Source organism: Trematomus bernacchii, unplaced genomic scaffold, assembly GCF_902827165.1.
Source record: "Trematomus bernacchii unplaced genomic scaffold, fTreBer1.1, whole genome shotgun sequence".
NCBI lineage: Eukaryota > Metazoa > Chordata > Actinopteri > Perciformes > Nototheniidae > Trematomus > Trematomus bernacchii.
The window spans coordinates 6185541-6206909 of record NW_022987513.1 but is presented as its reverse complement, the minus strand read 5'-3'; the positions used below and the strand labels follow the sequence as shown (position 1 = coordinate 6206909).

At 41.0% G+C, this 21369-nt stretch overlaps 1 protein-coding gene across 1 annotated transcript in view; it reads left to right on the top strand.

Annotated features, from left to right (window-relative positions):
- Positions 1-21369, top strand: part of LOC117469909 (E3 ubiquitin-protein ligase RNF43) — a 93014-nt gene that overhangs the window by 63409 nt on the left and 8236 nt on the right. The window lies entirely within an intron of this gene.

Genomic DNA, 21369 nt, shown 5'->3' with positions numbered 1-21369 from the left:
TGTATATTTCATTAAACTAAATTCAAGCAATCTGAGTATATTAACTGTAAATTATGATTATAGTTGTTATCATCATCATATACATGCATTGATGGAAGTTAACTAAGTACATTTACTGAACTACTGTACTTAAATACAATTTTGCAGTTCTTGTACTTCACTTGATTATTTATATTCCCTCCTACTTTCTAATAGGGATGCCAGAAACTGACCATGATCAAATTCGAAAATCGGACAGCCCTGGCGAATATTAATCGATTATTCGCCGCCCAGCAGTCTGCACTTTGCGCAGTCTGCGCTGCTGGCTTCCTCCAAGTTTACAGTAAAACAAACTGGTGGTGTGACCAATGGCCATTTACAATTATTAATACTATTACTATTGTTAGCATTAGTCTATATTTTGGTTGAAACTAAGCCAGGAAAAAAAAGAAAAACATAAATAATAATAAAAAAATATATAAATAAAATCGAATTTTAAAAATAATTTTCGATTATGGAGACTGTAACGAATATTCGAAAAATCGAATAATCGCTGGCATCCCTACTTTCTAAACACCCACTACTTCTCAAAGGTTATTATTGTACTTTTTACCCCACTACATTTACATGGCATCTTAAGTTACTTTGTACATTTCCCTTTTTTTTAATACATATTTGAATAAACTGTTAAACAGCAATATTTTATGTTAGCAACCTAGCAGTATATAAAGGAAAATGAGCTCCACCTGCAAAACATTTTTTAAAAGAACATGTAAACGCATCAAACGAGTGCAGACTATAGAACAAGTAACTCAACAATGAATAATAATATACAGTATACACCTTTTTTCAGCATTAAAACTAGTGTGAATGGTTAAACCTTTCATCCAGTGTGGTCTAATCTTTCAGGCCAGGAAGAGGAGTCCCAGTGACAGGAAGTGGTTAAAGCAAGGGAAGCCCTTGAGAGAGGAATAAATCACGGCCCTCATGACAATGTTTTTGTCTTCTTGTGTCTAATTGTCAGACATAGTAGGGGGGGGACTCTGACCTCAGGCTATTCCTGCCTGCTGTTTTTTAGAAAGGACAGGGGCTGGAAAAGTAATGGCTGCTGCCTTTTGGCTCCTTCTCCTTCAGTAGCCGAGTCCAACGTCTCCAGTTCATCAGAGACGAGCCGAGCAGGGGGAACACAGGGCAACATCTGGAAAAAAGGGGAATATTTCAGCTTTTGAGAGTAAATGCAAAAAGCAGCAGGTACACAATGGACATTTTGGCTAGTACAAATGAAATGCATCAGTGTGATCAGACTTCTGGGTTTTGCTTTGATTTCTCTCCCAAAAAAAAATCATTATTTGCTTGCCCGTGCCAGGAAGTAGCATGGTTGTCCTCAAAGGGATAACTTTTGGTTTCTCTTTGCTAATGGACCGGCAAGGACCATGCACCTCTGAAACCACTTTATACACCTTAGATTACTTTTTTACATTTGATGCATATAACCACACACCCTAGAGCATTCTTACCGTTTCCGATATGAGATCAACTGTAAATCGCTGCATAAGAAGTTTAAAAACCATGTGGGGACATTTCTAAATCCGTTTTTTAGTCCTTTGAGCAAAAGGTACAGGCCCTTTCTTCCTCTCATATTCCCTCTACTTCTTGTGGGATCATTTCATCTTGAACGCAACATCTTTAAAAGTGATGTTGAAGTAGCTTTTGGCTTATCTTCCCACTTTCTATCAAGCAGCAGTGTGAACGTTCAAAATATTTGTCCTGCTTTTAACTGTTAAGTGACCCCGCTGTGCCTATTAAGCTACGTCCTTCCTTCTGCACTGTAATTGTCATTCCTTCTATCTTAAGAAACGACAAGGCTAACTAACCACGTTCCTCTGTTTTTGCCTTTTTGACCCCGACGACACATGCTTTTCCCTCCCATTTCCTCTGTGGCTAAAGTTAGCCGCTGTCTTCGCTGAGCATATCAACGTGAAGATAATTCAGTAGGAAGTACTTAGCTGCTTGGAGTCCAGCAGCCTAATCACTGCCTTCGTCTCAGTCAGTGCACTCATTACGGCTCTACTCATGATGTCATTTGTAGTTTGATTAGCTTATGTGTTCTGTCTTTTATTTTGAAATACTTGGTGTTGTGACTGCGAGGGTATTTTCCTGAGCCAGTGTCCTCTGTATCTTGTTCCTTTCATGATGATGCAGATATTAGAAGGGAAGCCACACTCAGTGTTTTTTAATAAAGCTGAACAATGGGCCCTTTGTTAGGCCGTTCCCTTATCCAATGTTGTACACAAGCAGAAACATAACCCCCCTGGCATGCAGTGTTAAATGGATAGTTTTGAACTGGGGTTGTATGAGGTGCTTACAGTACTTAGTTAGCAGTCTGCATGCTCCCTTTCAGTAGAAATAGACCATCATGGGAGCAAGGCCGACGGAACCAGCAGCAAAACATCCATTAGATTTCAAATCAATATCAAGTTTAAGTTTATAGTTAGAATATGTCCACTGTTTTCCTGAAGTCTATTTTAATGCTCTCTTTAAAGTCTCTAAACTCCTTCGAGAAATACAATAATTTGACAGACTAGGATTAATCCTAATCAGTCTTATCATCTAGCCCTAGCATTAGGTCTACTTGTGTTGTTTTAAACAGAATGTCTCAACAACGTGTGGCTAGATTGTCATGAAGTTTGGAAAATAAAAGAATAAAACATAATTCTGATGATCGCTTTACTTTGGGTCTACTTAGTCACTTATATATGTTCATTTTTATTGGGGTTATGACTAAATCCCTGCAAAATGCCCATCAGTATAATTTCTACTTTGTACAGCTGTAAGAGCAACATTCTGAAAGTGTATGATATATTGGGTAACTTTTCCAAAATGTTGGTAGGCAGTCATGACATTTTAGAGGGTAACACTATGTTTTCACTCAAACATTTTCTAATCAAAACAACCCTGCTTGTAGAATTCATCTAAAACGTACTCAGTAACGAACTATGGCAAGCATTGCTATCCAAAGTGTTGGCTAACAAATGGTCGACTGAATCTGGAACCAAGTTTGAGAGTGAAAATGAGCCGTCAGTTGTCATGGATGTTGGTGTAGTATCTGCTGTCCAAGGACAGAAAAACAGGAAGATAAGTCTTGTGTTGTCGTCACAACAGAGAGAGCATATTCCCATGGGACTCAGACAAAGAATATTTTGGACAAGGAAAAGCCCTGAGCAACAGGAATGTCATTCAAGTTTCATTCACCGAAATGAACCTCAGGCTGCTGCTTGTTGACCTCAGCTGTCCCTGAGGGCTTGTACACAATTTTCAGATTTTCTGCTCATTAGTTGCAGATAGATGCTGTATTCATACAGTTATGTTGTTGATGCCAGTATCCTCCCTTTCCCACCTGAGTGACCAGTTATCAGAGGAAAACCTGAGGTCAGCTGGATGTGGTACGACTTCACAGACATGGTGGAATCTGTCAACGTGGGGGACAGTCACTTTACTGTACGGCTGTGTACTTTAACACAATCGCTGGGGATTAGCAAGCATTCTGTAGATGCAAGCTGTTATTTCTGGGGGAGACCTTTCAGGGAGTAGTTGGCTTTGTAGGCGGCTGAACAAAGAGAGGAATACTTCAGGTTTCCCTCGCCAATGAGAAAGTGCATTCCTCTTTTTGTCACCACTTCAAAAACAAGTGGTGTGCTTAGCATTTCGCAGTCGTGTAGTTTTTGGAACGCTGGTTTTGTTGACCTGTGTGAGGCACTAAAAAAACTGAATTGAAAAAACAAGTTGCACTTGTCTGTTCAGGTGGGATGGAATAGGACAGCGTAGATACATCTCAAGGGATGGATGGAGTTAGTTCTCCTTGTCTAGCCGTGTGGTAGGAAAGTGTGTCTGTTTTATGTTTTTGACCTTGGGGCAAAGAGGTGAGTCTACAGAAAGAAATATGGGAAAGGAATTAGACGTTAAATCAACTTAATGAGATTGGAAGACTGTTGTCACCCATCTATTCATCACATGTTTACCCCTGATGGAGCATCTCGACACTACATTCCTAAGGATTCAAAACAACACTAGCTCGCCCAGGGCTGCTGCAAACACAGCTGTAAACAAACACGCATTTCTATTAGCTTTTTAAATGTCCAATCGTTTTTTTATGTTGGTGTTCCATATGTTTTAAAATCGGAACATTTACAATTTTGTCAGAGTAAATCAAATCAAATCAAATCAAGTTTTATTTATATAGCACATTTTTAAACGATTTTTGGTCGAGCCAAAGTGCTGTACATATAATAAAAATACTCTATAGTAAAGACACTTTACAGCAAATACAACAGCACAGTTTGTGCAGAATATCAGTATATGAGTACATGTGTTTTACCATCAAAAGGCTATTTCTAGGCCTTTCCAACCACTTTTTTCCAAGTGAGTTGATGTAGGTTTCATGACATTGCTACATATAGAGTTTATATCCTTTTAGTCTTACTTAGATCACAGTACACTCCCACTTAAGAGAGGTAAACAGGAGTAGCAGCAAGGAATCCAAGCAATGTAATGCTGTGGAGGCCACGTTAGTTAGGAGCCAAAAGTCACACAATAACACAAACTAACCGAGGCAGCAGTAAAACAGCAACACTCATGTTCTGTGAGTTAAATTAATGTTGTTGCCAATGGAGTATGGTGGCAGTTCAGTTCCCCATTGGAAAGGGATGACAACAAGGTAAAGATGTGAGAATATTCTTAATATAGCCTACACTTAATTCAACTGTTGGAGATTTTAAGGTGGGCCTTTCTTTAGTTGGCTTTAACACAGGAATATACATACAACCTCATTTCAAAAAAGTGCAGACTAGCCCTTTCAGTTATTTACAAACTTAGCACTGCTTAGCTCAACTCAGCTAAAGCTAATAATCACATTATTCATAAGCATTAATTGATCAGAATGTGAGTGGGTGTTTCCATCTCAAACCCCAGAAAAGAACTCTTAACCTTATAACTCAATAATACACACTTCACCTTAAGGTGACCAGGAGCATTTGAACTGCAGGTCTTAAAGTTTACAGGATCACAACACAGTGAGACTCAGAGGTTAGACAGGCCGGCAGGTCGCAGCTAAACAGATGTCACCTTGACCTGCAGCATTGTTGTCGGTCAGCTCAGTTCAGTGCTGTCATCACGCAGAGCAACGAGGTGTGAGTGATTTGAAGAGGGTCTGCTTCTCTGCTGCACTCTCTCCACTCATCTTGTCACCTTAAATAGGTGGAAAATTCCCTGGCCTTAAGGTGCGTACTTTACTCTTGCGGCATCCGTCTGAATATTTTCAGAGTAACACACCCCAGCTGTGGCTGCAGCTCTCATCCGCATGTCTTGTCCTCAGTTTCTCGCCTGGTGCCAGCGTTGCTAAGCTAAACATTGACCTGTCCTCTCCTCACCAACATAAGCTCTGGAAGATGTGTTGTTTGCTTTGAGGTGTTTTCAGAAGCTGGCTCTCTTTTCCCAGCGCCTGGCGATTAGCAGCTTGTTGCTCCCACTTTCTCACTTTCCTGCTCTTCCCTTTTTCAATCCCCTCACATCAATGACACATAGGCTGTGTTCTGGCTCTACATAGTGACTGTAGGCATGTTGGCCCGACACATCTTTCTCTGGTTCTGCCGTCCAATTTGTGCTTGTCGACAGCACTACCGCAAAACTTTTATACACAAACAGTGAGATGTCTACAGTGCCGCTGGGTGGGAAGTACCTCTCGGAAATAGAAGCTGTTGGAATATCACCTGCATGTTTATATGTCTGGATTGCAAAATATGTCCCTATTACCAAGGTCCGCATAATGTGTTTTCCAGAGTCCTACTTTTCCCATAAAAAGTTAAGGACATCAAAACCATGTTTTCTGGGATTGCCCTGTTATTATGTATTTTTGAAGAACGATATTTGAAGCCTAACTTTCAGAATTCATGTGCCAAGGCCATATTTTTGGACTCAAACGTCAAATATTGCTGAAAAGATTAGTCTTTATTGAATATATTGTAGTTTTAAAGGCTTTTTTCGAGTTTGGGATGCCCAACTTTAAATAATAAGGCATTCAATGTCTTCAACAAGTCAATCACTGTTGGAGAATTCCGATAAAGCCCTTATCAAATATGAATTAAGATTTGGTTACTGTATTGTCTATTCTTTGCCTTTTTAAACCTTACACCATGTTGAAATCAGTGCAGTCAAAACCAGTGCACCTTCCAGTTTCTTATTTGTCAGAGTTCATAAACAGTGATTTTGAGACTCCTTGGCTCTGATTGGTTCTTTTCCTTTTCCCTTTTTATAAAAAATGACACCAGGAACACTGGCAGGAGAGATCTGAACTAGTGTCAGGATACAGTGACAGTTTTTGAAAATATGACAACAAATCAATTTTAAAAAAAGTGACCAACTGTGCCTTTAAAGTATCTGCCAAAAGTACTGTTGAATTTATGTTGGGAATTATGTTGAACCTTTATGTGTGTTTTTAAAACAGACAAAGCAGCCTTGAATGTCCATTCGATGTTACCTCTGCTGCTACAGTGGCTTCAGCAGCATAAAAAAACGTCTTATCTCAAAATCGCCAAACTTGTAGTCAGTTCAAAATTGAGTTCAGTAAGTTCAGTCACATTGTTAAGGCTGCAGGGTGAACATTTTAAGTCAAACCAGCATAACATGTTTGACAGTTTTATCACATAAATGACCCTTTTGAAATGAGCAAATTTACGTAATGAATGTGGATTTCTGTTCACTATTGGAAACAGTCGGTTAAATGCAATAATATTTAATGAAGCCAGAAAATGAGTTCCTCCTAAAAGAAAGGAAAGGCAACTGTGAATTTGTTAATACATAAACATGCATAAACACTGTGCATGTGCCCGTGGGAGCGCCTCTGCACGCATGGCCGATTATCTGCTCCCTGAGGGCGAGCACGCCACCCTCTCGCAGGGCTGCTACTGTTATTGGAGAATGCAAAGTGTTTGCATCTCAAGGCGTTCTTATTAGAGCGGCACATCTCTCACTTGTCACTTCAAAGGGAGCACGCGGCGGTCAGGGCTTCATCAGGCTGTCGTCGGGGTAGACGAAAAAATGCTGCCCTAAAAATAGAACGCTGTGTCATGCTCATAAAGACAGATGAGACCACTCTGTGCCAAATTGCTGTGATTAAAATGCTTCCATCCCAACTGGTTGGGAGACACCTTCAGCTGAGGGGGGGGGTGATGGTTTGTTTATCTGAGGTGAGGTGAAGAGGGATCCACGAAGAGTTTGGACAGATTTGGAGATTTTGTCACACACTGATGTTTGTGCACTTCCTTATCACCTCAGACTTCTGAAATCACTGCTTTGAGTTCATTCTCGGTTCTCGCTCTGCCTGCAGAGCTGAAGATGTGAAGATATGATGAGAGCTTAATGGCCCTCCAGTTACAACTGTACTATATCACTGCCTTTCCCCGATGAATGAGGCGTTCATAGGGCAGTAACTTATTATTACTGCAGAATTAGCCCTTTGATCTTCAAGCAGTTTGAACCCTAGAGTTTTTTAGGGGGGGTGGCCTGTCAAAATAGCTTTGCAGATAGGATCGGGCCTGGTCTTGCCCTGGCTATGGGGAGAGAAGGCCTGGAGGTGTACAGAGGCATCACACTACTGAAGTCTCACACACCTTTGAATGGATCGGAGAAACCATTTATTATCTTATATTTAATTCCTTTTGGTTGGTTCTCAGCAAGGAGAGTGCTATGCTTACTGTAGGGTAGGTGGTAACAGACAACTTCCCCCCTAGCTTTGACAATGTTGGAGGACTAAAGAGTTTGTTGTCTACTACATATCATGGAACCTACATGTTATCATTTAATTACCTTCATAATAAATAGATTTTTCCAGTAGATCGTATCCGATTGTGTCATTATTACAGCCAGTTCTCTTTTCACAGACTTCATGAAAATTTGGAACGCTGATTCTGAAGGCGCTGCCCTTGAATCCCCTCTCAAGAGCCACGATAAAACACGAGATGTCGTTCTCAGCCAGGGACATTCCTCTATTAATGACAAAGGCGACTGGTAAGCCTCGTGGTGAAACATGAAGAGGGAGAGGAGAGGGGAAGAGAAAGCAGGAGAGAGTCAGAGAGGTGGAGAGGTGAATGGGTTGATTCGGAGAAATGTCGGCGAGGCCAGAGGGCGACCCGCACTGTCTCAGGCTTCAAGGTCAGGTCTAGCAGGTCACAACGACGACTGTTGACAGGAAAATGTGTTGCTTTGATTTGACTCTTTCTCCTCACTTTCTTTGTCGCCAGGCCCTTATGCTGCTCACATTCCCCCCCCCCCCCCCCCCCCCCCATCGCCCTGTTTGCCTTTCTACAGTAATTCTCTTTCCACCCTCCCATCCTCCATCGGTGCGTCTGGCACATCCCCGTTCTCATTGTGCAGGCTGAGCCGCTGGCCCTCCTTAAGATCTGCATTAGAATGTTGTTTTTATATAGCAGCAAGCGGAGGCATGTGGAGTCTCTTTTGATCTGCTAGGCAAACAGATGGAGGTTTTCACGCTGCCTTTATGAGATTAAGTGAAACATTCCCGTAAAAAAAGACATCTCCCCGTGTCCCTCCACTGTCTCCCTTTTTCTCCGTCTTTTCGTGCTTTCTGTCTTTGTCTCTGCCTCTTTTGGGCTGTTTTTTTTTTTCTGGCTAGCCTCAGGCTTGGGCAAGGGCAGAACGATGCTAGAAAGTAGACAGGTTTGTGTTACCAATAACTACTTCCCCAGGCAAGTGAGTGAGCACCATGTGTATCCAAGAGGAAACCAGCAAACAGGTATTGTGAGTCCTGCAGGCGAAGGGAGTGAGTTCTTGTTTCTCCTACTGAGTATGAACCTGTTTAACTCTGACTCAGGTAGGTTATTGCCAAGTGCCCCCCCCATCCCCCTCCGCTTGGGCTTTTTAGCAGGGGTTTGACAAAACAGATTCACAGGGCAAACAGTGAGGCTCCACTGAATGTAATTCACTAGGATACAATGAGACTATTTAGACCCAGATTTCCATGGGCTAAATGCCTCATAGCTATTAAGTGTGGTAATTAAAATGTTGAGGATTTTATTGACCCAAATTTCATGAAAGGCCAGAGAACATTCAGGAAGTGCTTTGATATTCAATCATATCATGGTGGATTTGTTTGATTATGAATACTTTAATATGCTGTAGCGTGCAGCATTTAGCTTTCCTGTCATACCGCGAGCTGAAACAAATATGAGCCGTGCTAACACTGAAGCTCAACCCATTCTAAATGTAGTCAGCCCATTAAACATTGGTTATTATCACCAGAAATATATACTCGGTAATGTTTATTTAAATAATAATCTGTTAGGCAAGTTGCACATTTTCGTGTTTCCCACATTTTTGAAGATCATATGGCTTTTCCTCTAGACCCATCATGATGTTCACATATATGGTTTTATGTGAAATGTGTCAAAAACTGTTATAATATGGATGGTAATAACATTTGCTACAGATATTCCCTCTGAGGATGAACAGTGAACACTTTTGTGTTTTTTCCTCTAGTGCCATCATTAGGCCAATCGTTTACATTGTCATCTTAAAGCATGGCTGCCGTACAGCTTCACAGAGCTGAAAAATAGAATAAATATATATATATATATATATATATATATATATATATATATATATATATATGTATATATTATAATGTGAACTGACTCTAAGCCCACTCATACAGCTAGCCTCCTTAAGAACTTTAAATAATATCGACAGTGACATTGAACTACATTGAAGTAAATCTAAGTTGTTTTAGTTGGATGTACTTACAGTTTAAAGCATCTTGTACTTAAGTGGTTCTATTTGATGCTTTTTTGTTTAGTTTTACATTAATCCACTACATTTGTTTATTTGACAGATACAGTTTAAAGTTACAACACTACAAGTTAGGAATTTGAGTAGACAACCTCCTACTGTAATTATGAAACATGATACACTGTTACACTAGCCGATAATATATAAAACTGCTGAAAAGCTCCACCTCAAGCATTGGCAACATCCTGCTTATGAATAATATCTGACTTCTAACAGAATGTTACTATACTGTGGTAATGCTAGTTTTACTTAAAGGTCCCATGTCATGGCCATTTCTACTGATCATAATTCCATTGTTGAGGTCTACTAAAATAGATTTATATTGTGCAATTTTCCAAACTCACATTGGTTTCTCATACAGCATCTCTGTATAGTATGTGTATTCACTCTCTGTCCTAAACGGCTTCTTGGAGCTCCTGCCCCCCCCTCCCTGTGAGCCCAGTGGCCGTCTGCGAGACAGCGAGACACAGCGAAACCCAGCCCGAAACCAGCCCGAACACACACACACACCCGCAGCCTGGCTGGGAGTTTGTGTGTGTGCTCACACACCGACTCACAGCCTCGCCGCGTCCCGCCGTCTCAGGGAGGAGAAATCGGCGGAGCTGTAGCTGAGAAAAGATTGAGTGTGTGTGTGTGAGGAAGTCCGCGAATTGGTCAATTTGGACCAATCCTCGGACTTAACCTAACGGCTCCGCGGACGTAACGTAACGGCTCCACGGATTGGTCCATTTGGACCAATGGGTCCATTTGGGTATGGGCACGTCAATGTACCCAGGAAGAAAACAATGGAAAAAGATACATCTCCAACGAGGCGTTCTGGGGCAGCATAGACTGTGTTAGAGTTTTACTCGCTACAGGGTGTACTTTGAGGGTTTGTGACTCTGCAGACCGTTTACATGCATAAAAACCTTCATAACACACAAGGGGACGGGTAATAACCGGAAAAGCATGACATGGGACCTTTAAGTCTATGCCCTGAATACTTCCTCCACTTCTGCCAATGAATCATTTACATGCTTTTAATCAAATGAATACTAAATGTGTTACCCTAACACTGATATTACCTGGGGGTTGAGAAGCCTTGAGGTGTGTTTTCACTTAATGGCTATTATACACAACAGAGATGAGGTAGGTCTTATTCCATAAACAATCATCACATTGACTTACCTCAAATGAAATGATCAGTATTTGTGAAATCAATCAAATTTGGCAACTTTTTAAACTCAACCTCTTTCTAGGTTTACCTCATTTACAGACAGCGTGTGTGTTCAACTGTCACCATGCTGCTTGTGTGTATGTGGGAGTGTGTGTGTGTGTGTATTTGCTCTGCAGAAAGACACGGCTTACTGCACGGCCTGTTCCAAGAATGAATTCCTGGAGGCTTACAAGAGCTGTTGAATGAGATGGAGGGCTCAGGGCAGGAATGATGGGAGGGGAGGAGAGGAGGGCTGCTCTCCCCTGTAGGAGGGTTGTCAGGCTCTCACTTACAGGCCTGATTAAATAACAGGATGCTTTATGAAAACACGAACATTATCTGCCTCTTAAAAGGCCGGGAAAGGCCCTCTAATTGGCTTCCCCCAAGTCTCTGTGTTGCCGCCCGTCGGTGACAGAAAAACGCCTTTGCTGAGCCACAAACGGAGAGGAATTAAACGGGACACTTTCTCCCCCTCCTTTAGTCTCATCACTTCTACAGGAATGTGTCAACATACCGATACCAAGCCTACAAAAAAGGGTGTCTTTTTCCACTCAAAGGAGGATTATTCCCACCTGAATCTCTTGATAGGGTGCAATACAAACAATAAAGAGATAGTGACTCCTCTGTGGGATCGGGTAGTTTCTCATGTGGGAGCTTCCACAGCTGAGGTTTTCATAAAAGGACCTCTAGATGTTTGGAGGAGTGAGAGAAAAGCGTCAGAGGTGGGGTTTGGTATGTTTGTGTTCCCGTACATCCAGACAACTAACTCTTTACATCTCTTCACTGACATGTTACTCAGGTGGTTGACTTAATTATACGTATTACTGTCAACTGCTGCTATGATTAAAGCACATACTAGAAGTTATAGCTGTATTAATTTTAGAATGATTTCATATGCTTAAATTGCTGTAGTTGTTGTAAATGTACATGTTCTGCAGCAGTTAGGGTTGGTAATGTAGTAAAGTTGAACTAAGAATGTGTTAGGTAATGTCAGTTTTACACTATTGTGGTCCAGAGGTGCTGGTTTTCAGTTTTATTTTTTTATTTCATTTACAGCATTGACCGATATATGGAAGCCCCAAGGGGCAAGTGGAAAAAATATGTTTTGATTTTCAGTCTGATATTTAAACTCACTTAAAGGGGTTTATTTGTTGTAATGTTTCTGCAAAGAGGCTGAAGTGCACCAATACCCCATTTTCTGAATTGCGCTTGAATAGCTTGATTTTTTAAGTTTAATTTGTCCACGTAGGCAAGTTATGGAAACTTAAACTCACCTAGGAAAGCATGCATGCTTGTACTTCTGTTTGTGTTCTCTTGTGGCCGAAATGAGTATTACAACAACACACCATCCTGACAAAAGAAGAAAAGCCGAAAGTTTGAGAAAGACTATACTGTCAAAAAACTTCAAATAATCTTAAGTAACAAAAAACGAAGAGAAAATACTTTGGTTTCGTCTTAGAAAAGGGATAACCAGTCTTTCCATTATCCGATCCCCCCTGTTTTCAGCTAAGCTAACAATTTCTTGGCTTTTTCTTTTTACATTTATCCTGAAAGCGAATTAGCTTTGTTTCCAAAATGTCGTACTTAGCGACTAAGTAGCAACACATCTTGTAGTTTACCTCGTTTAAACCTAAACTCAAAGCCCAGTTTACTTTGTTCCTCTTCTTGGGATGTTTACTGGCTGTTACTGTTACTGTAAAGTTGGCCCTCAGCGCCCTGGCAACGGGCTGGATGGGTTTAAAAGAGAGAAATGGGAGGTCACATTGTGGCGTGTGTGCGATGGAGTCATGGCCTCTGGGCCCCATCATCACTGCTGTCACTGGCAGCTACATCAGTCTCATCTGCCCCCCCGTCACCTCTCCAAGCTGGAGGCGCTTGCCACCCAGCACTTTGATGTTTGGAGGATGTGTTTAGTGAGCGATAGTATATCAGATGACATTGGTCTTTCTCTGTCACCCTGTGCTTTGCATTTCAAATGTGTGTCACATTGAAGCCATGGTACGCTAACGAGAGGGGGCGAGAGACAAGGGAAGTGCAGGGAGAGAGAGAGAGAGAGAGAGAGAGTGGGAGGGCTCAGAGACAACACTGGGTTCTCTAAATGACCTCTCTTACCTCCAGACAGGCAGATCATGTTCATAACTTTTTCCAGTGTCTCTCCTCTAAACGGGAAGGGTGGCCAAGCCCAGGCTCTGGATTAAGAGTGTGTGTGTGTGTGTGTGTGCGTGTGTGTGTGTGTGTGTGTGTGTGTGTGTGTGTGTGTGTGTGTGTGTGTGTGTGTGTGTGTGTGTGTGTGTGTGTGTGTGTGTGTGTGTGTGTGTGGTGTGTGTGTGTGTGTGTGTGTGTGTGTGTGTGTGTGTGTGTGTGTGTGTGTGTGTGTGTGTGTGTGTGTGTGTGTGTGTGTGTGTGTGTGTGTGTTCAGGATGAATGGGACTTCTAAGTAGGAGGAGGTGTGTGTGTGTGTGTTATTCAGGCCCACCCCCTCAGGCTCAATACTTTTCCTGAGAGCGTAGAATCTGCTCACCTGCCCTGACATGCCCGACCAACCACCCACCCCTCCTCTTCATACATTACTCCCCACCCCCCCCTTAAGCGGCCCCACATCAAAGTGCCCCTGTGAGTAATGGATACCCAGCAGGGCCACACCCTTCTCTCCTCAACTGCTGCTCAGCCAGTGGCGAACACCCGGCAATCACACAGCACACAAACACATACAGCAATTATTCACACACAATTAGATTTAAATATACAGCATCAAAGCTAGGTAAACAATATTTAACGCAAAGCTGTGTGGTTATTTTTGATGTCATTTGACCAAACTATTTCAACAAGGAAAGAAGAAGAAAAATGAAATAGTATCAGAATCAGAATCCAGGGGGGACATTTGTTTTCATGATAGATGGTCCATTTAAGAATAAAATAAGTAAAACAATTACAATTTAAATAAATGTTTATATAAATATAAGAAATGTAAGTAAAAGTGTGCAATAAAGTTATACAATTGAAATATTATAAAAACATAAGAAGTTTAATTCAAATGTCAAATAAGATAAACAAAAAAAAGAATGTAAATATTGATATAATGCATTTATTTGCACATTGTACTAATATATAAACTGTATATTACAACACATGCAGTCGTGTTTTAGTATTTAATATGACTCTTTATGGTGAATTTCAGCATTTAAAAGGGTTGTGCTACTAATGGTTGAGTAAGTATTAGTGCCAGTCTAAGTAATGTAATGTCATGTACAGCAAGTTGTTGAACCTATTCAGTGATTTGACCGGTTTTGATGACGTGGTTTGTTTGTTGCGGCGATGAGGAGTCCTAAGCGAGATTAATAACTGCAGTGATGTTGGTTGATGTTGACGATGATTTTATGAAGACAAAAATGCCTATGATCCCCCGCCTCTTTTATTTTTTATAAAGATGTTTCTTTTTGGCTAGTTTAGCCTTCATTAGAGAGATGGTTTTTAAAGGGGCTTGAGGGGATGAGATGCGTAAAGGGTCTACAGGCCGAATTCAAACCCTCATATCCGCAACAGGGACTGAGCCCCAGTAAGTGTTGTGTTTATTGCTATTGTTTTGAAAGACAGAGCCATAGAGGCATTACATGTTGGGTCCAGTAATACTACGACCACAACATCAACTCAGACTGCACCTGTTCCAGCCCCCCCCCCCCCCCCCCTTACCCCTCTCTTATTATCACCAGCAGCCTTCGCCCCCGTCTGCTCCTCATTTAGCCGTGCGGCGTGTCCCGCTGCCTCAGTAATGGTTCCAGTGTGCCGGGCCAGTCGGAGAAATGACAGAGCAGAGCGGAGCAGAGCCTCAGACCTGCAGGCCGGAGCTCTGTACTCTGTCATTACACACTTTAATGCAGCAGCACCACAGCCTGCACGCCTCACTCCTCCCCCTCCCTGTTCCCCTTTCACTCTCACTCCTTATTCCCACACATATTATTCCATGGTGTAATTTACTCATGCACCGAGTGATGTGGACAGTCACGCTGGGCAAAGAGACGTTGGATTGAGTTAAATGGAGTCTGGTGGCGTGTTTTACAGAGGCAGGAAGGGTTATCAGAGACCGAGAAAGCGCTACATCAGCAGCTGTATGGTCTGTTGGTGCTGTGTGATTAACGTAACAAAGATTTTGAATACAAGGGCAACCATGCTCACTAATTAGCTTAGGTTGACATTGAAACGTCTTACTTTCAAAAACTGAAACGTTGACTTTAATTAAATGTATTATCTCAACAACTGTAGTTACAGTTAGTTGAAAGCAGTAATATAAAGTTGAACCTAATATTTGTTATTTCAACTTAATATTATTGCTTTCAACTAACCTAATATAGTTATGTGAAATCTGTTTACATTTAATTAAAGTCAACGTTTCAAATTGTTCAGTGTGTTTGCACAGTTTTGTCCTAAAATAGACATTACATCCTAGTTTGAAATGAGGAGTGAAACCCTCAATTATTGTTCAATCTTGTGCAGCAACTGTTTTTTAATAAATGTTTGTTTTACCGAAGGACAGATGCTAGTAGTACAATGTTGCAATTGAAGCAATGTTTTTCCTCACTTTTAATTTCTTTCACAAGCATCCTACCCCACCTCCCACACATCCCCTCCCACCCTTACCTTGAAAGTCCATGACACAATATAATCCAATACATATAAAGAATAATGGACCGTAGAAAGAAAAAAAAGGTATTCAAGGTCTTGGAAATTATTTACGAGATAATATTCCGCTCTTATTAATATAGCAGTGTGGGCTGTTGAAATGATCATGCAGTGCCACTTCTTATAGAATTGGGATTGAGAGCTCTTTTTCCAGGATTTTCTTCTTACTATTGCTCTGTCCTACTTTTTTCTGTCTTGATTACAGCATGAATTAATTTATAGATAATTCCCGAAACAAAAAAAACTTCTGTCTCGATCCACTGACAGAGTTCTGCTATATATAAAACATGATTATGGCTCAATATGTGAATAATGACTCACTCAGCCATATTTGGTTCCTGAGTGTGCAAGATGATTGCCTTTAAAGTATTTCCTGCCCCTTTAATGCACAGATTTAAATCAAATCTGCTGCTTTCAAAAGTCAAAGGTTACGAAGCCACTGGGTCACGCTTGGTACTCTGAATATAGTTCTCTAATCATAGATGTTTAACTAATATAGCAGATGTTTCTCTGTGGCAAGACGCAATGTGTCTACATGTGTCTGTGTAATATCCTCCTTTTTTTGCCCTCTCCGTCTTCTCCCTGTTACCTTGGCTGCAGATGAAGGGGATTCGCTCTCTGGCACATTAATCCCATGAACAACACAGAGACGTTAACAGGCACAGCCATCTTCTCAGGCGACTGAAGAACCTTGGCACGTCTCTAACATGAAATAAAGACATCAGAGCAGCGTAGTTAGTTTCTGCCCCTGTTGAGAGAACACTCTGTGATGCCAGGCCTGGCTCGCAGACCGCACTTCTTACTGGAGATGTAAACAAACAGCGCTGGCTGGCCCGAGCCGGCCACCTGATGCTGAGGAGGGCACATCATGAGCCAGATGTGAGACTTACTGTATGGGAGATGAGTTGCGGTTAAAACTGCCTCAAGCTTAGGCAGCTCGTAGTAAAGTTCCATCAATCAATCAAATTCAACTGAGTAGCACAAATTATACATTTTTCTTAGGGGGGTTTACGGTGTTTACAGCATAAGACACCCTCTTTCCTTCCTTACATGGAAAACTCCCAAAGAAACCCCATAATTAACAAGGGAAAACAAATGACAGATCAACTAGACTAGAATAAACTGGAAAAGTAATAAAATAAGGTACAAATTAACAAAAACATCACTGTTACATTTTTTAATATACCCAAAAATGCTGTCAATGGACAATGTTGACCATCAATGGAACACAGGCAGCCTCAAATACAATTTAAAAAAGATTATGGTTAGGTTGTGATACAGCTTTACAGGGTTGTGTGTATTGAAGGCAATGGAAAATCTTGCTTATTTTGGGCAAAATCTAAATTGGCAATGGGACTCTCGGTTTGATTGGCGTCCTTCCCATGTGCATTTTTTTTACTTCATTTATTTCTTATGTATTGTATTCTATCAAATGTAAAGGAATTATACGAGGAAAAAATGCAGACAAACTCAGTTAAAAGATAAGATGATACATTTAAACTTGACATTTCCCAGTTTCTTTCCTTAGAGCTGAATACATGTAAAAGAAGCCCTGATGGGATTTGAAGTAAGAGTGTGTCTGTGGGTGCAGAGCTGCTGGTGTGTGACCTCACGGTGTGTCTGTGGGTGCAGAGCTGCTGGTGTGTGACCTCACGGTGTGTCTGTGGGTGCAGAGCTGCTGGCGTGTGACCTCACGGTGCCTCGCTCTGGGTCCTCGCTCTGGGTCCTCAGGTGTGTTTATGTTTGTGACAGCTCAATTACCTGCTGCTACTCCTCTCCTGCCTTTATTCAAATGATTGCACAGCGTGACAAAACACAGCAAGACTTAACCCGTGTTTCATTGCACCCTCTGCCAAAAAAAAGGGTTGTTTGTGAGTTTCTCAGGGATGATGTCTTCCCTGTAAACCTCTGTAAACCACAGGCATTTCCGACTCTGCGATTGTGAGTTGTTAATGTTTACTCCAATGCCAAATAGTGTTGAATCACATGTGTCAAGTGGCACCTCCCGAGGATGGGTGTTTACCTAACCACAGACATTTGTGTTTCAGTTTCAGACCTGGAGATGTTGAAACCTTCGTGCTGGCACTTCCTTTTAGCTTGTCTTGTTAGCGTAGCAGCTTGTCATTGCGCCGTTAAAGGTTAAATATAGTGTCTTCTGTTAATCATGTAATCAGATCTCTCCGGCCTCTTCTGGGTCTGTGGCTCACTACTAATACTGAGAAATAATAAAACCACAGCAGCAGACATTCGTAGAAATTATGATGGTATTTTCTCAAACTGGGGTTTTGAAACTGCGTGTGTGTGTGTGTGTGTGTGTGTGTGTGTGTGTGTGTGTGTGTGTGTGTGTGTGTGTGTGTGTGTGTGGTGTGTGTGTGTGTGTGTGTGTGTGTGTGTGTGTGTGTGTGTGTGTTGTGTGTGTGTGTGTGTGTGTGTGTGTGTGTGTGTGTGTGTGTGTGTGTGTGTGACACCACATTGGGCTTCCCTGCGTTTATTACCGCGATTAGAGGATGTTTGGGCTCATTGCAGCGTGCAACTTTTGAACCCCAGGTAAAGCAAATTCCCACATGTCAAAGATTCCGTTTTTTTTTTTGTTCTACTCCAATGTGACCGCACCCGATTTAGGCCCACGCACGTACCACAATTACCGTTCTGATGAAACAGGGGAACGGCTGCTGCTCCAGAGCTGGAAGCCAGATCAAAGGGAACATGATAATTTTTTTATTTGACCTCTTTCTGACCGTCAGCACTACGGCCACCACCGGCGGTTCTGTGGGGCAATGTTGTTAACTCTCAGCTGCACAAAAACACGCACTGTATGCACACTCACAGTCAGTGTACGTGCAGCTTTTAACTTCTGCAGCAGGCATGGGACCATCCTGGCCAAAATAATAGCTTTGCACTGTATTATCCAGATCATTTTAGAAAATTGCCTTAAACTTTCAAACATACTTGAATCACTTGACAAACCGATTTGTTTTTTATTGCATCACAGATAGTACATGCATCTTGTTTAAGTGAACATTATTTTAAGTGATCAAATCATCTTAAAAAAGGTAGTCAATAATTAGGAAGGTCCCTGCATTAATAGCAACATTTTGTGAGTCTGTTTTTTACTCCTATCAGGATATTCACTTTCAGTATCCCAAGTCCAAAATCTACCAGAAATCTACTCAAATAATTGTTTCACTATTAATTCCTGCATTATCTAGGGGTCAGGGAAACAATTGACACAGCATAGTATAGCAGTATTTTGTGATATTGATTGTTTTATATTTAATATTGAAAATACTATTTAAACGTTTTGGTTGCACTCGCTATTTCAGTCCACTTGATGGGGCTGAGTGAGGTTATGGGTAATATCAGCTTAAAGGTGGTCAAAAAATAGCAGAATGAAACTAAACGCTGCATAATATAAATTCAGTTAAAGGATACAAAGCAATACATTGCAATATATGTTATCACAAAATGTTTAAAGTCGCAGTAGGGTTGTATTGGGCTTAATTGTGGCAAAGCATCCCTTATATACTGTGTACATTGAGTGTGTGTAGTGTTTGACCCGGGGATTAGGTGTTTAAACTTGTGTTGTCGGCAGATGCCAGACGCTTGACAGCATGTGATGAAGTATTAATGGAAAGACTGCTTTTTGTTTTTCAACTGTCTTCTAGTGATGCTGGAAAAAAAGTATTTCTGGATTGTTTTAGGGCACACACACGCGCACACATTGAAAAGACATTCACACCACAAGTGCTATTTTGGGGTGTTAGAGTGACAATATGCAAATTCACTTTCCCTGTTAGGCTTTGATTGAGAGAAACTTAACTATAGTAAAAATGAAGGAGTAATTATAGACCTCAGCCTTCTTTAACCAAAAATATGTATTGCACTGTTACGGAAAAAGATTCACAGACCAAGCCATACCTAATGGAACATTTTATAGAGCATTTCATTCGCAATGATAATAAGCTAAACGGCATATATTTGAGAATGAATAGATGCCTCTAATAGTTAGGTTTGCGAGATCAATGATACTGTAGACATAATGCAGATATATCAAATGGGAAACACTGTTAAGCTTGAAGCTGAAAGCATGAGCCAATACACTCAACAGATAGTTTAAAATATATGTTTAACAAAGACGTTTTCTTTATTTGAAGAAGTGCAGTGATCATACAGTAACGTTCACAACCTAAGACTAATTAAAGACCCTAAAAACGACCTTACCTAACCCTAATGGTCCAATCGAGCGCAACTGGTTAGAAACAGGTGGTTGTAAATTCACCTGATTTGCCATTGTACTTGTTTGGAATATCGTTCTGTTAAAATAGTATATAAGTATTAAAATCCCTCACTGTGAAATGACACATGGAAACTAAGATGTCCATTAGCATGTGAGTCTATAACACATTTTCCTTTCACTCAGTCAAATCATCCTGCATTACTTCTTGTTGCTTTACGCTCCAACATTAGAAAAGGGTTCAGATCAGGCAGCAGATTTGTGCTGCGGCCTTCAGCTCCATGCTTCCACTCTTCAGTCAGTGTGTGGCTCCCACAGTCAGGTGGAGCAGTGGGAGGAGGAGCTGCACTTTGGTCTGTGTGAGGCCTGGGGCTCAGTGCAGGAGCGCCACCTAGTGCTCGAGTTAGGACCTTAAATAAAGTGCTATGGGAGATACAGCAGGTGAACAGCGTTAGATATCTTTACACCATGAAACTCCCCCGATGAATTACTTATTACGTATTACAGGTTTTCTGAAATATTATGATTAAATATGCAAATCAGGCATTATCTCATCATCATCCTCTTCCGGAACAGAAATCTGAACATTGGTTAAAGCCTTGTTCAAAAATGATTGTGTGTTTCGGGGATCTATCTTCTGGTATGAGAAGAAAAACTAATTTGATAAATATGATAAAACAGCCTTTAAATATATGTATATGCCAATATGTTCTATTCCATACATTTTTCAAGACACTACAGGTGAAATTGAAAACTTCCGCAGTAGTTTATTTTACACCAGAAATGTTTTTGTAAGTTTTCTGAAATAATTGAATCTGAAAAAGGGGCATTTTTAGTACATATGTGACCTGCTCCATCGGAATCAGTCGCATTGACCCAAAGACACATTTTGAGTTGTACAGTATACACTGTTGGAAAGAGGAGATTCCTAGCTTTCTGATGATATCAGGATTGTTTTTGTACTCCAAACATTAAGCGAAATATGTCACATTATATAATGACTGTCACCGAGTCATCATTTTGAGAAAAAGGCCTTCAAAGTTTCCTCTTCTCTGGAATCCATCGATCTGATTGATTATTAGCAAATTATCAAAATACTACAGAGGGAAAATATTTTCATTTGGATTACTGGTCTGGGGGAAGCTCGCGAGTGTATGTGTGTGTATACTGTACGTGTGTGTGTGTTTGTGTAATTTTGCATTTGTGTGTATTGTGTTTGTTTCCCGGGGAAAACACTCACGAGAAACACCAGCTGTTGTTATGCTTGCTGTGACGTTAAGTTACTCCGTTCTCCGCTTGTATTTATGCCGTTACAAGCTTCAAAGTTGTATTTATCATCTGAATTTGCCGAAACAAGTTTAATATTCTGAAAGCCAAGACTTTGTTTAATTGAAATCAGATGAAAACAAACTGTAACGGACCCTGC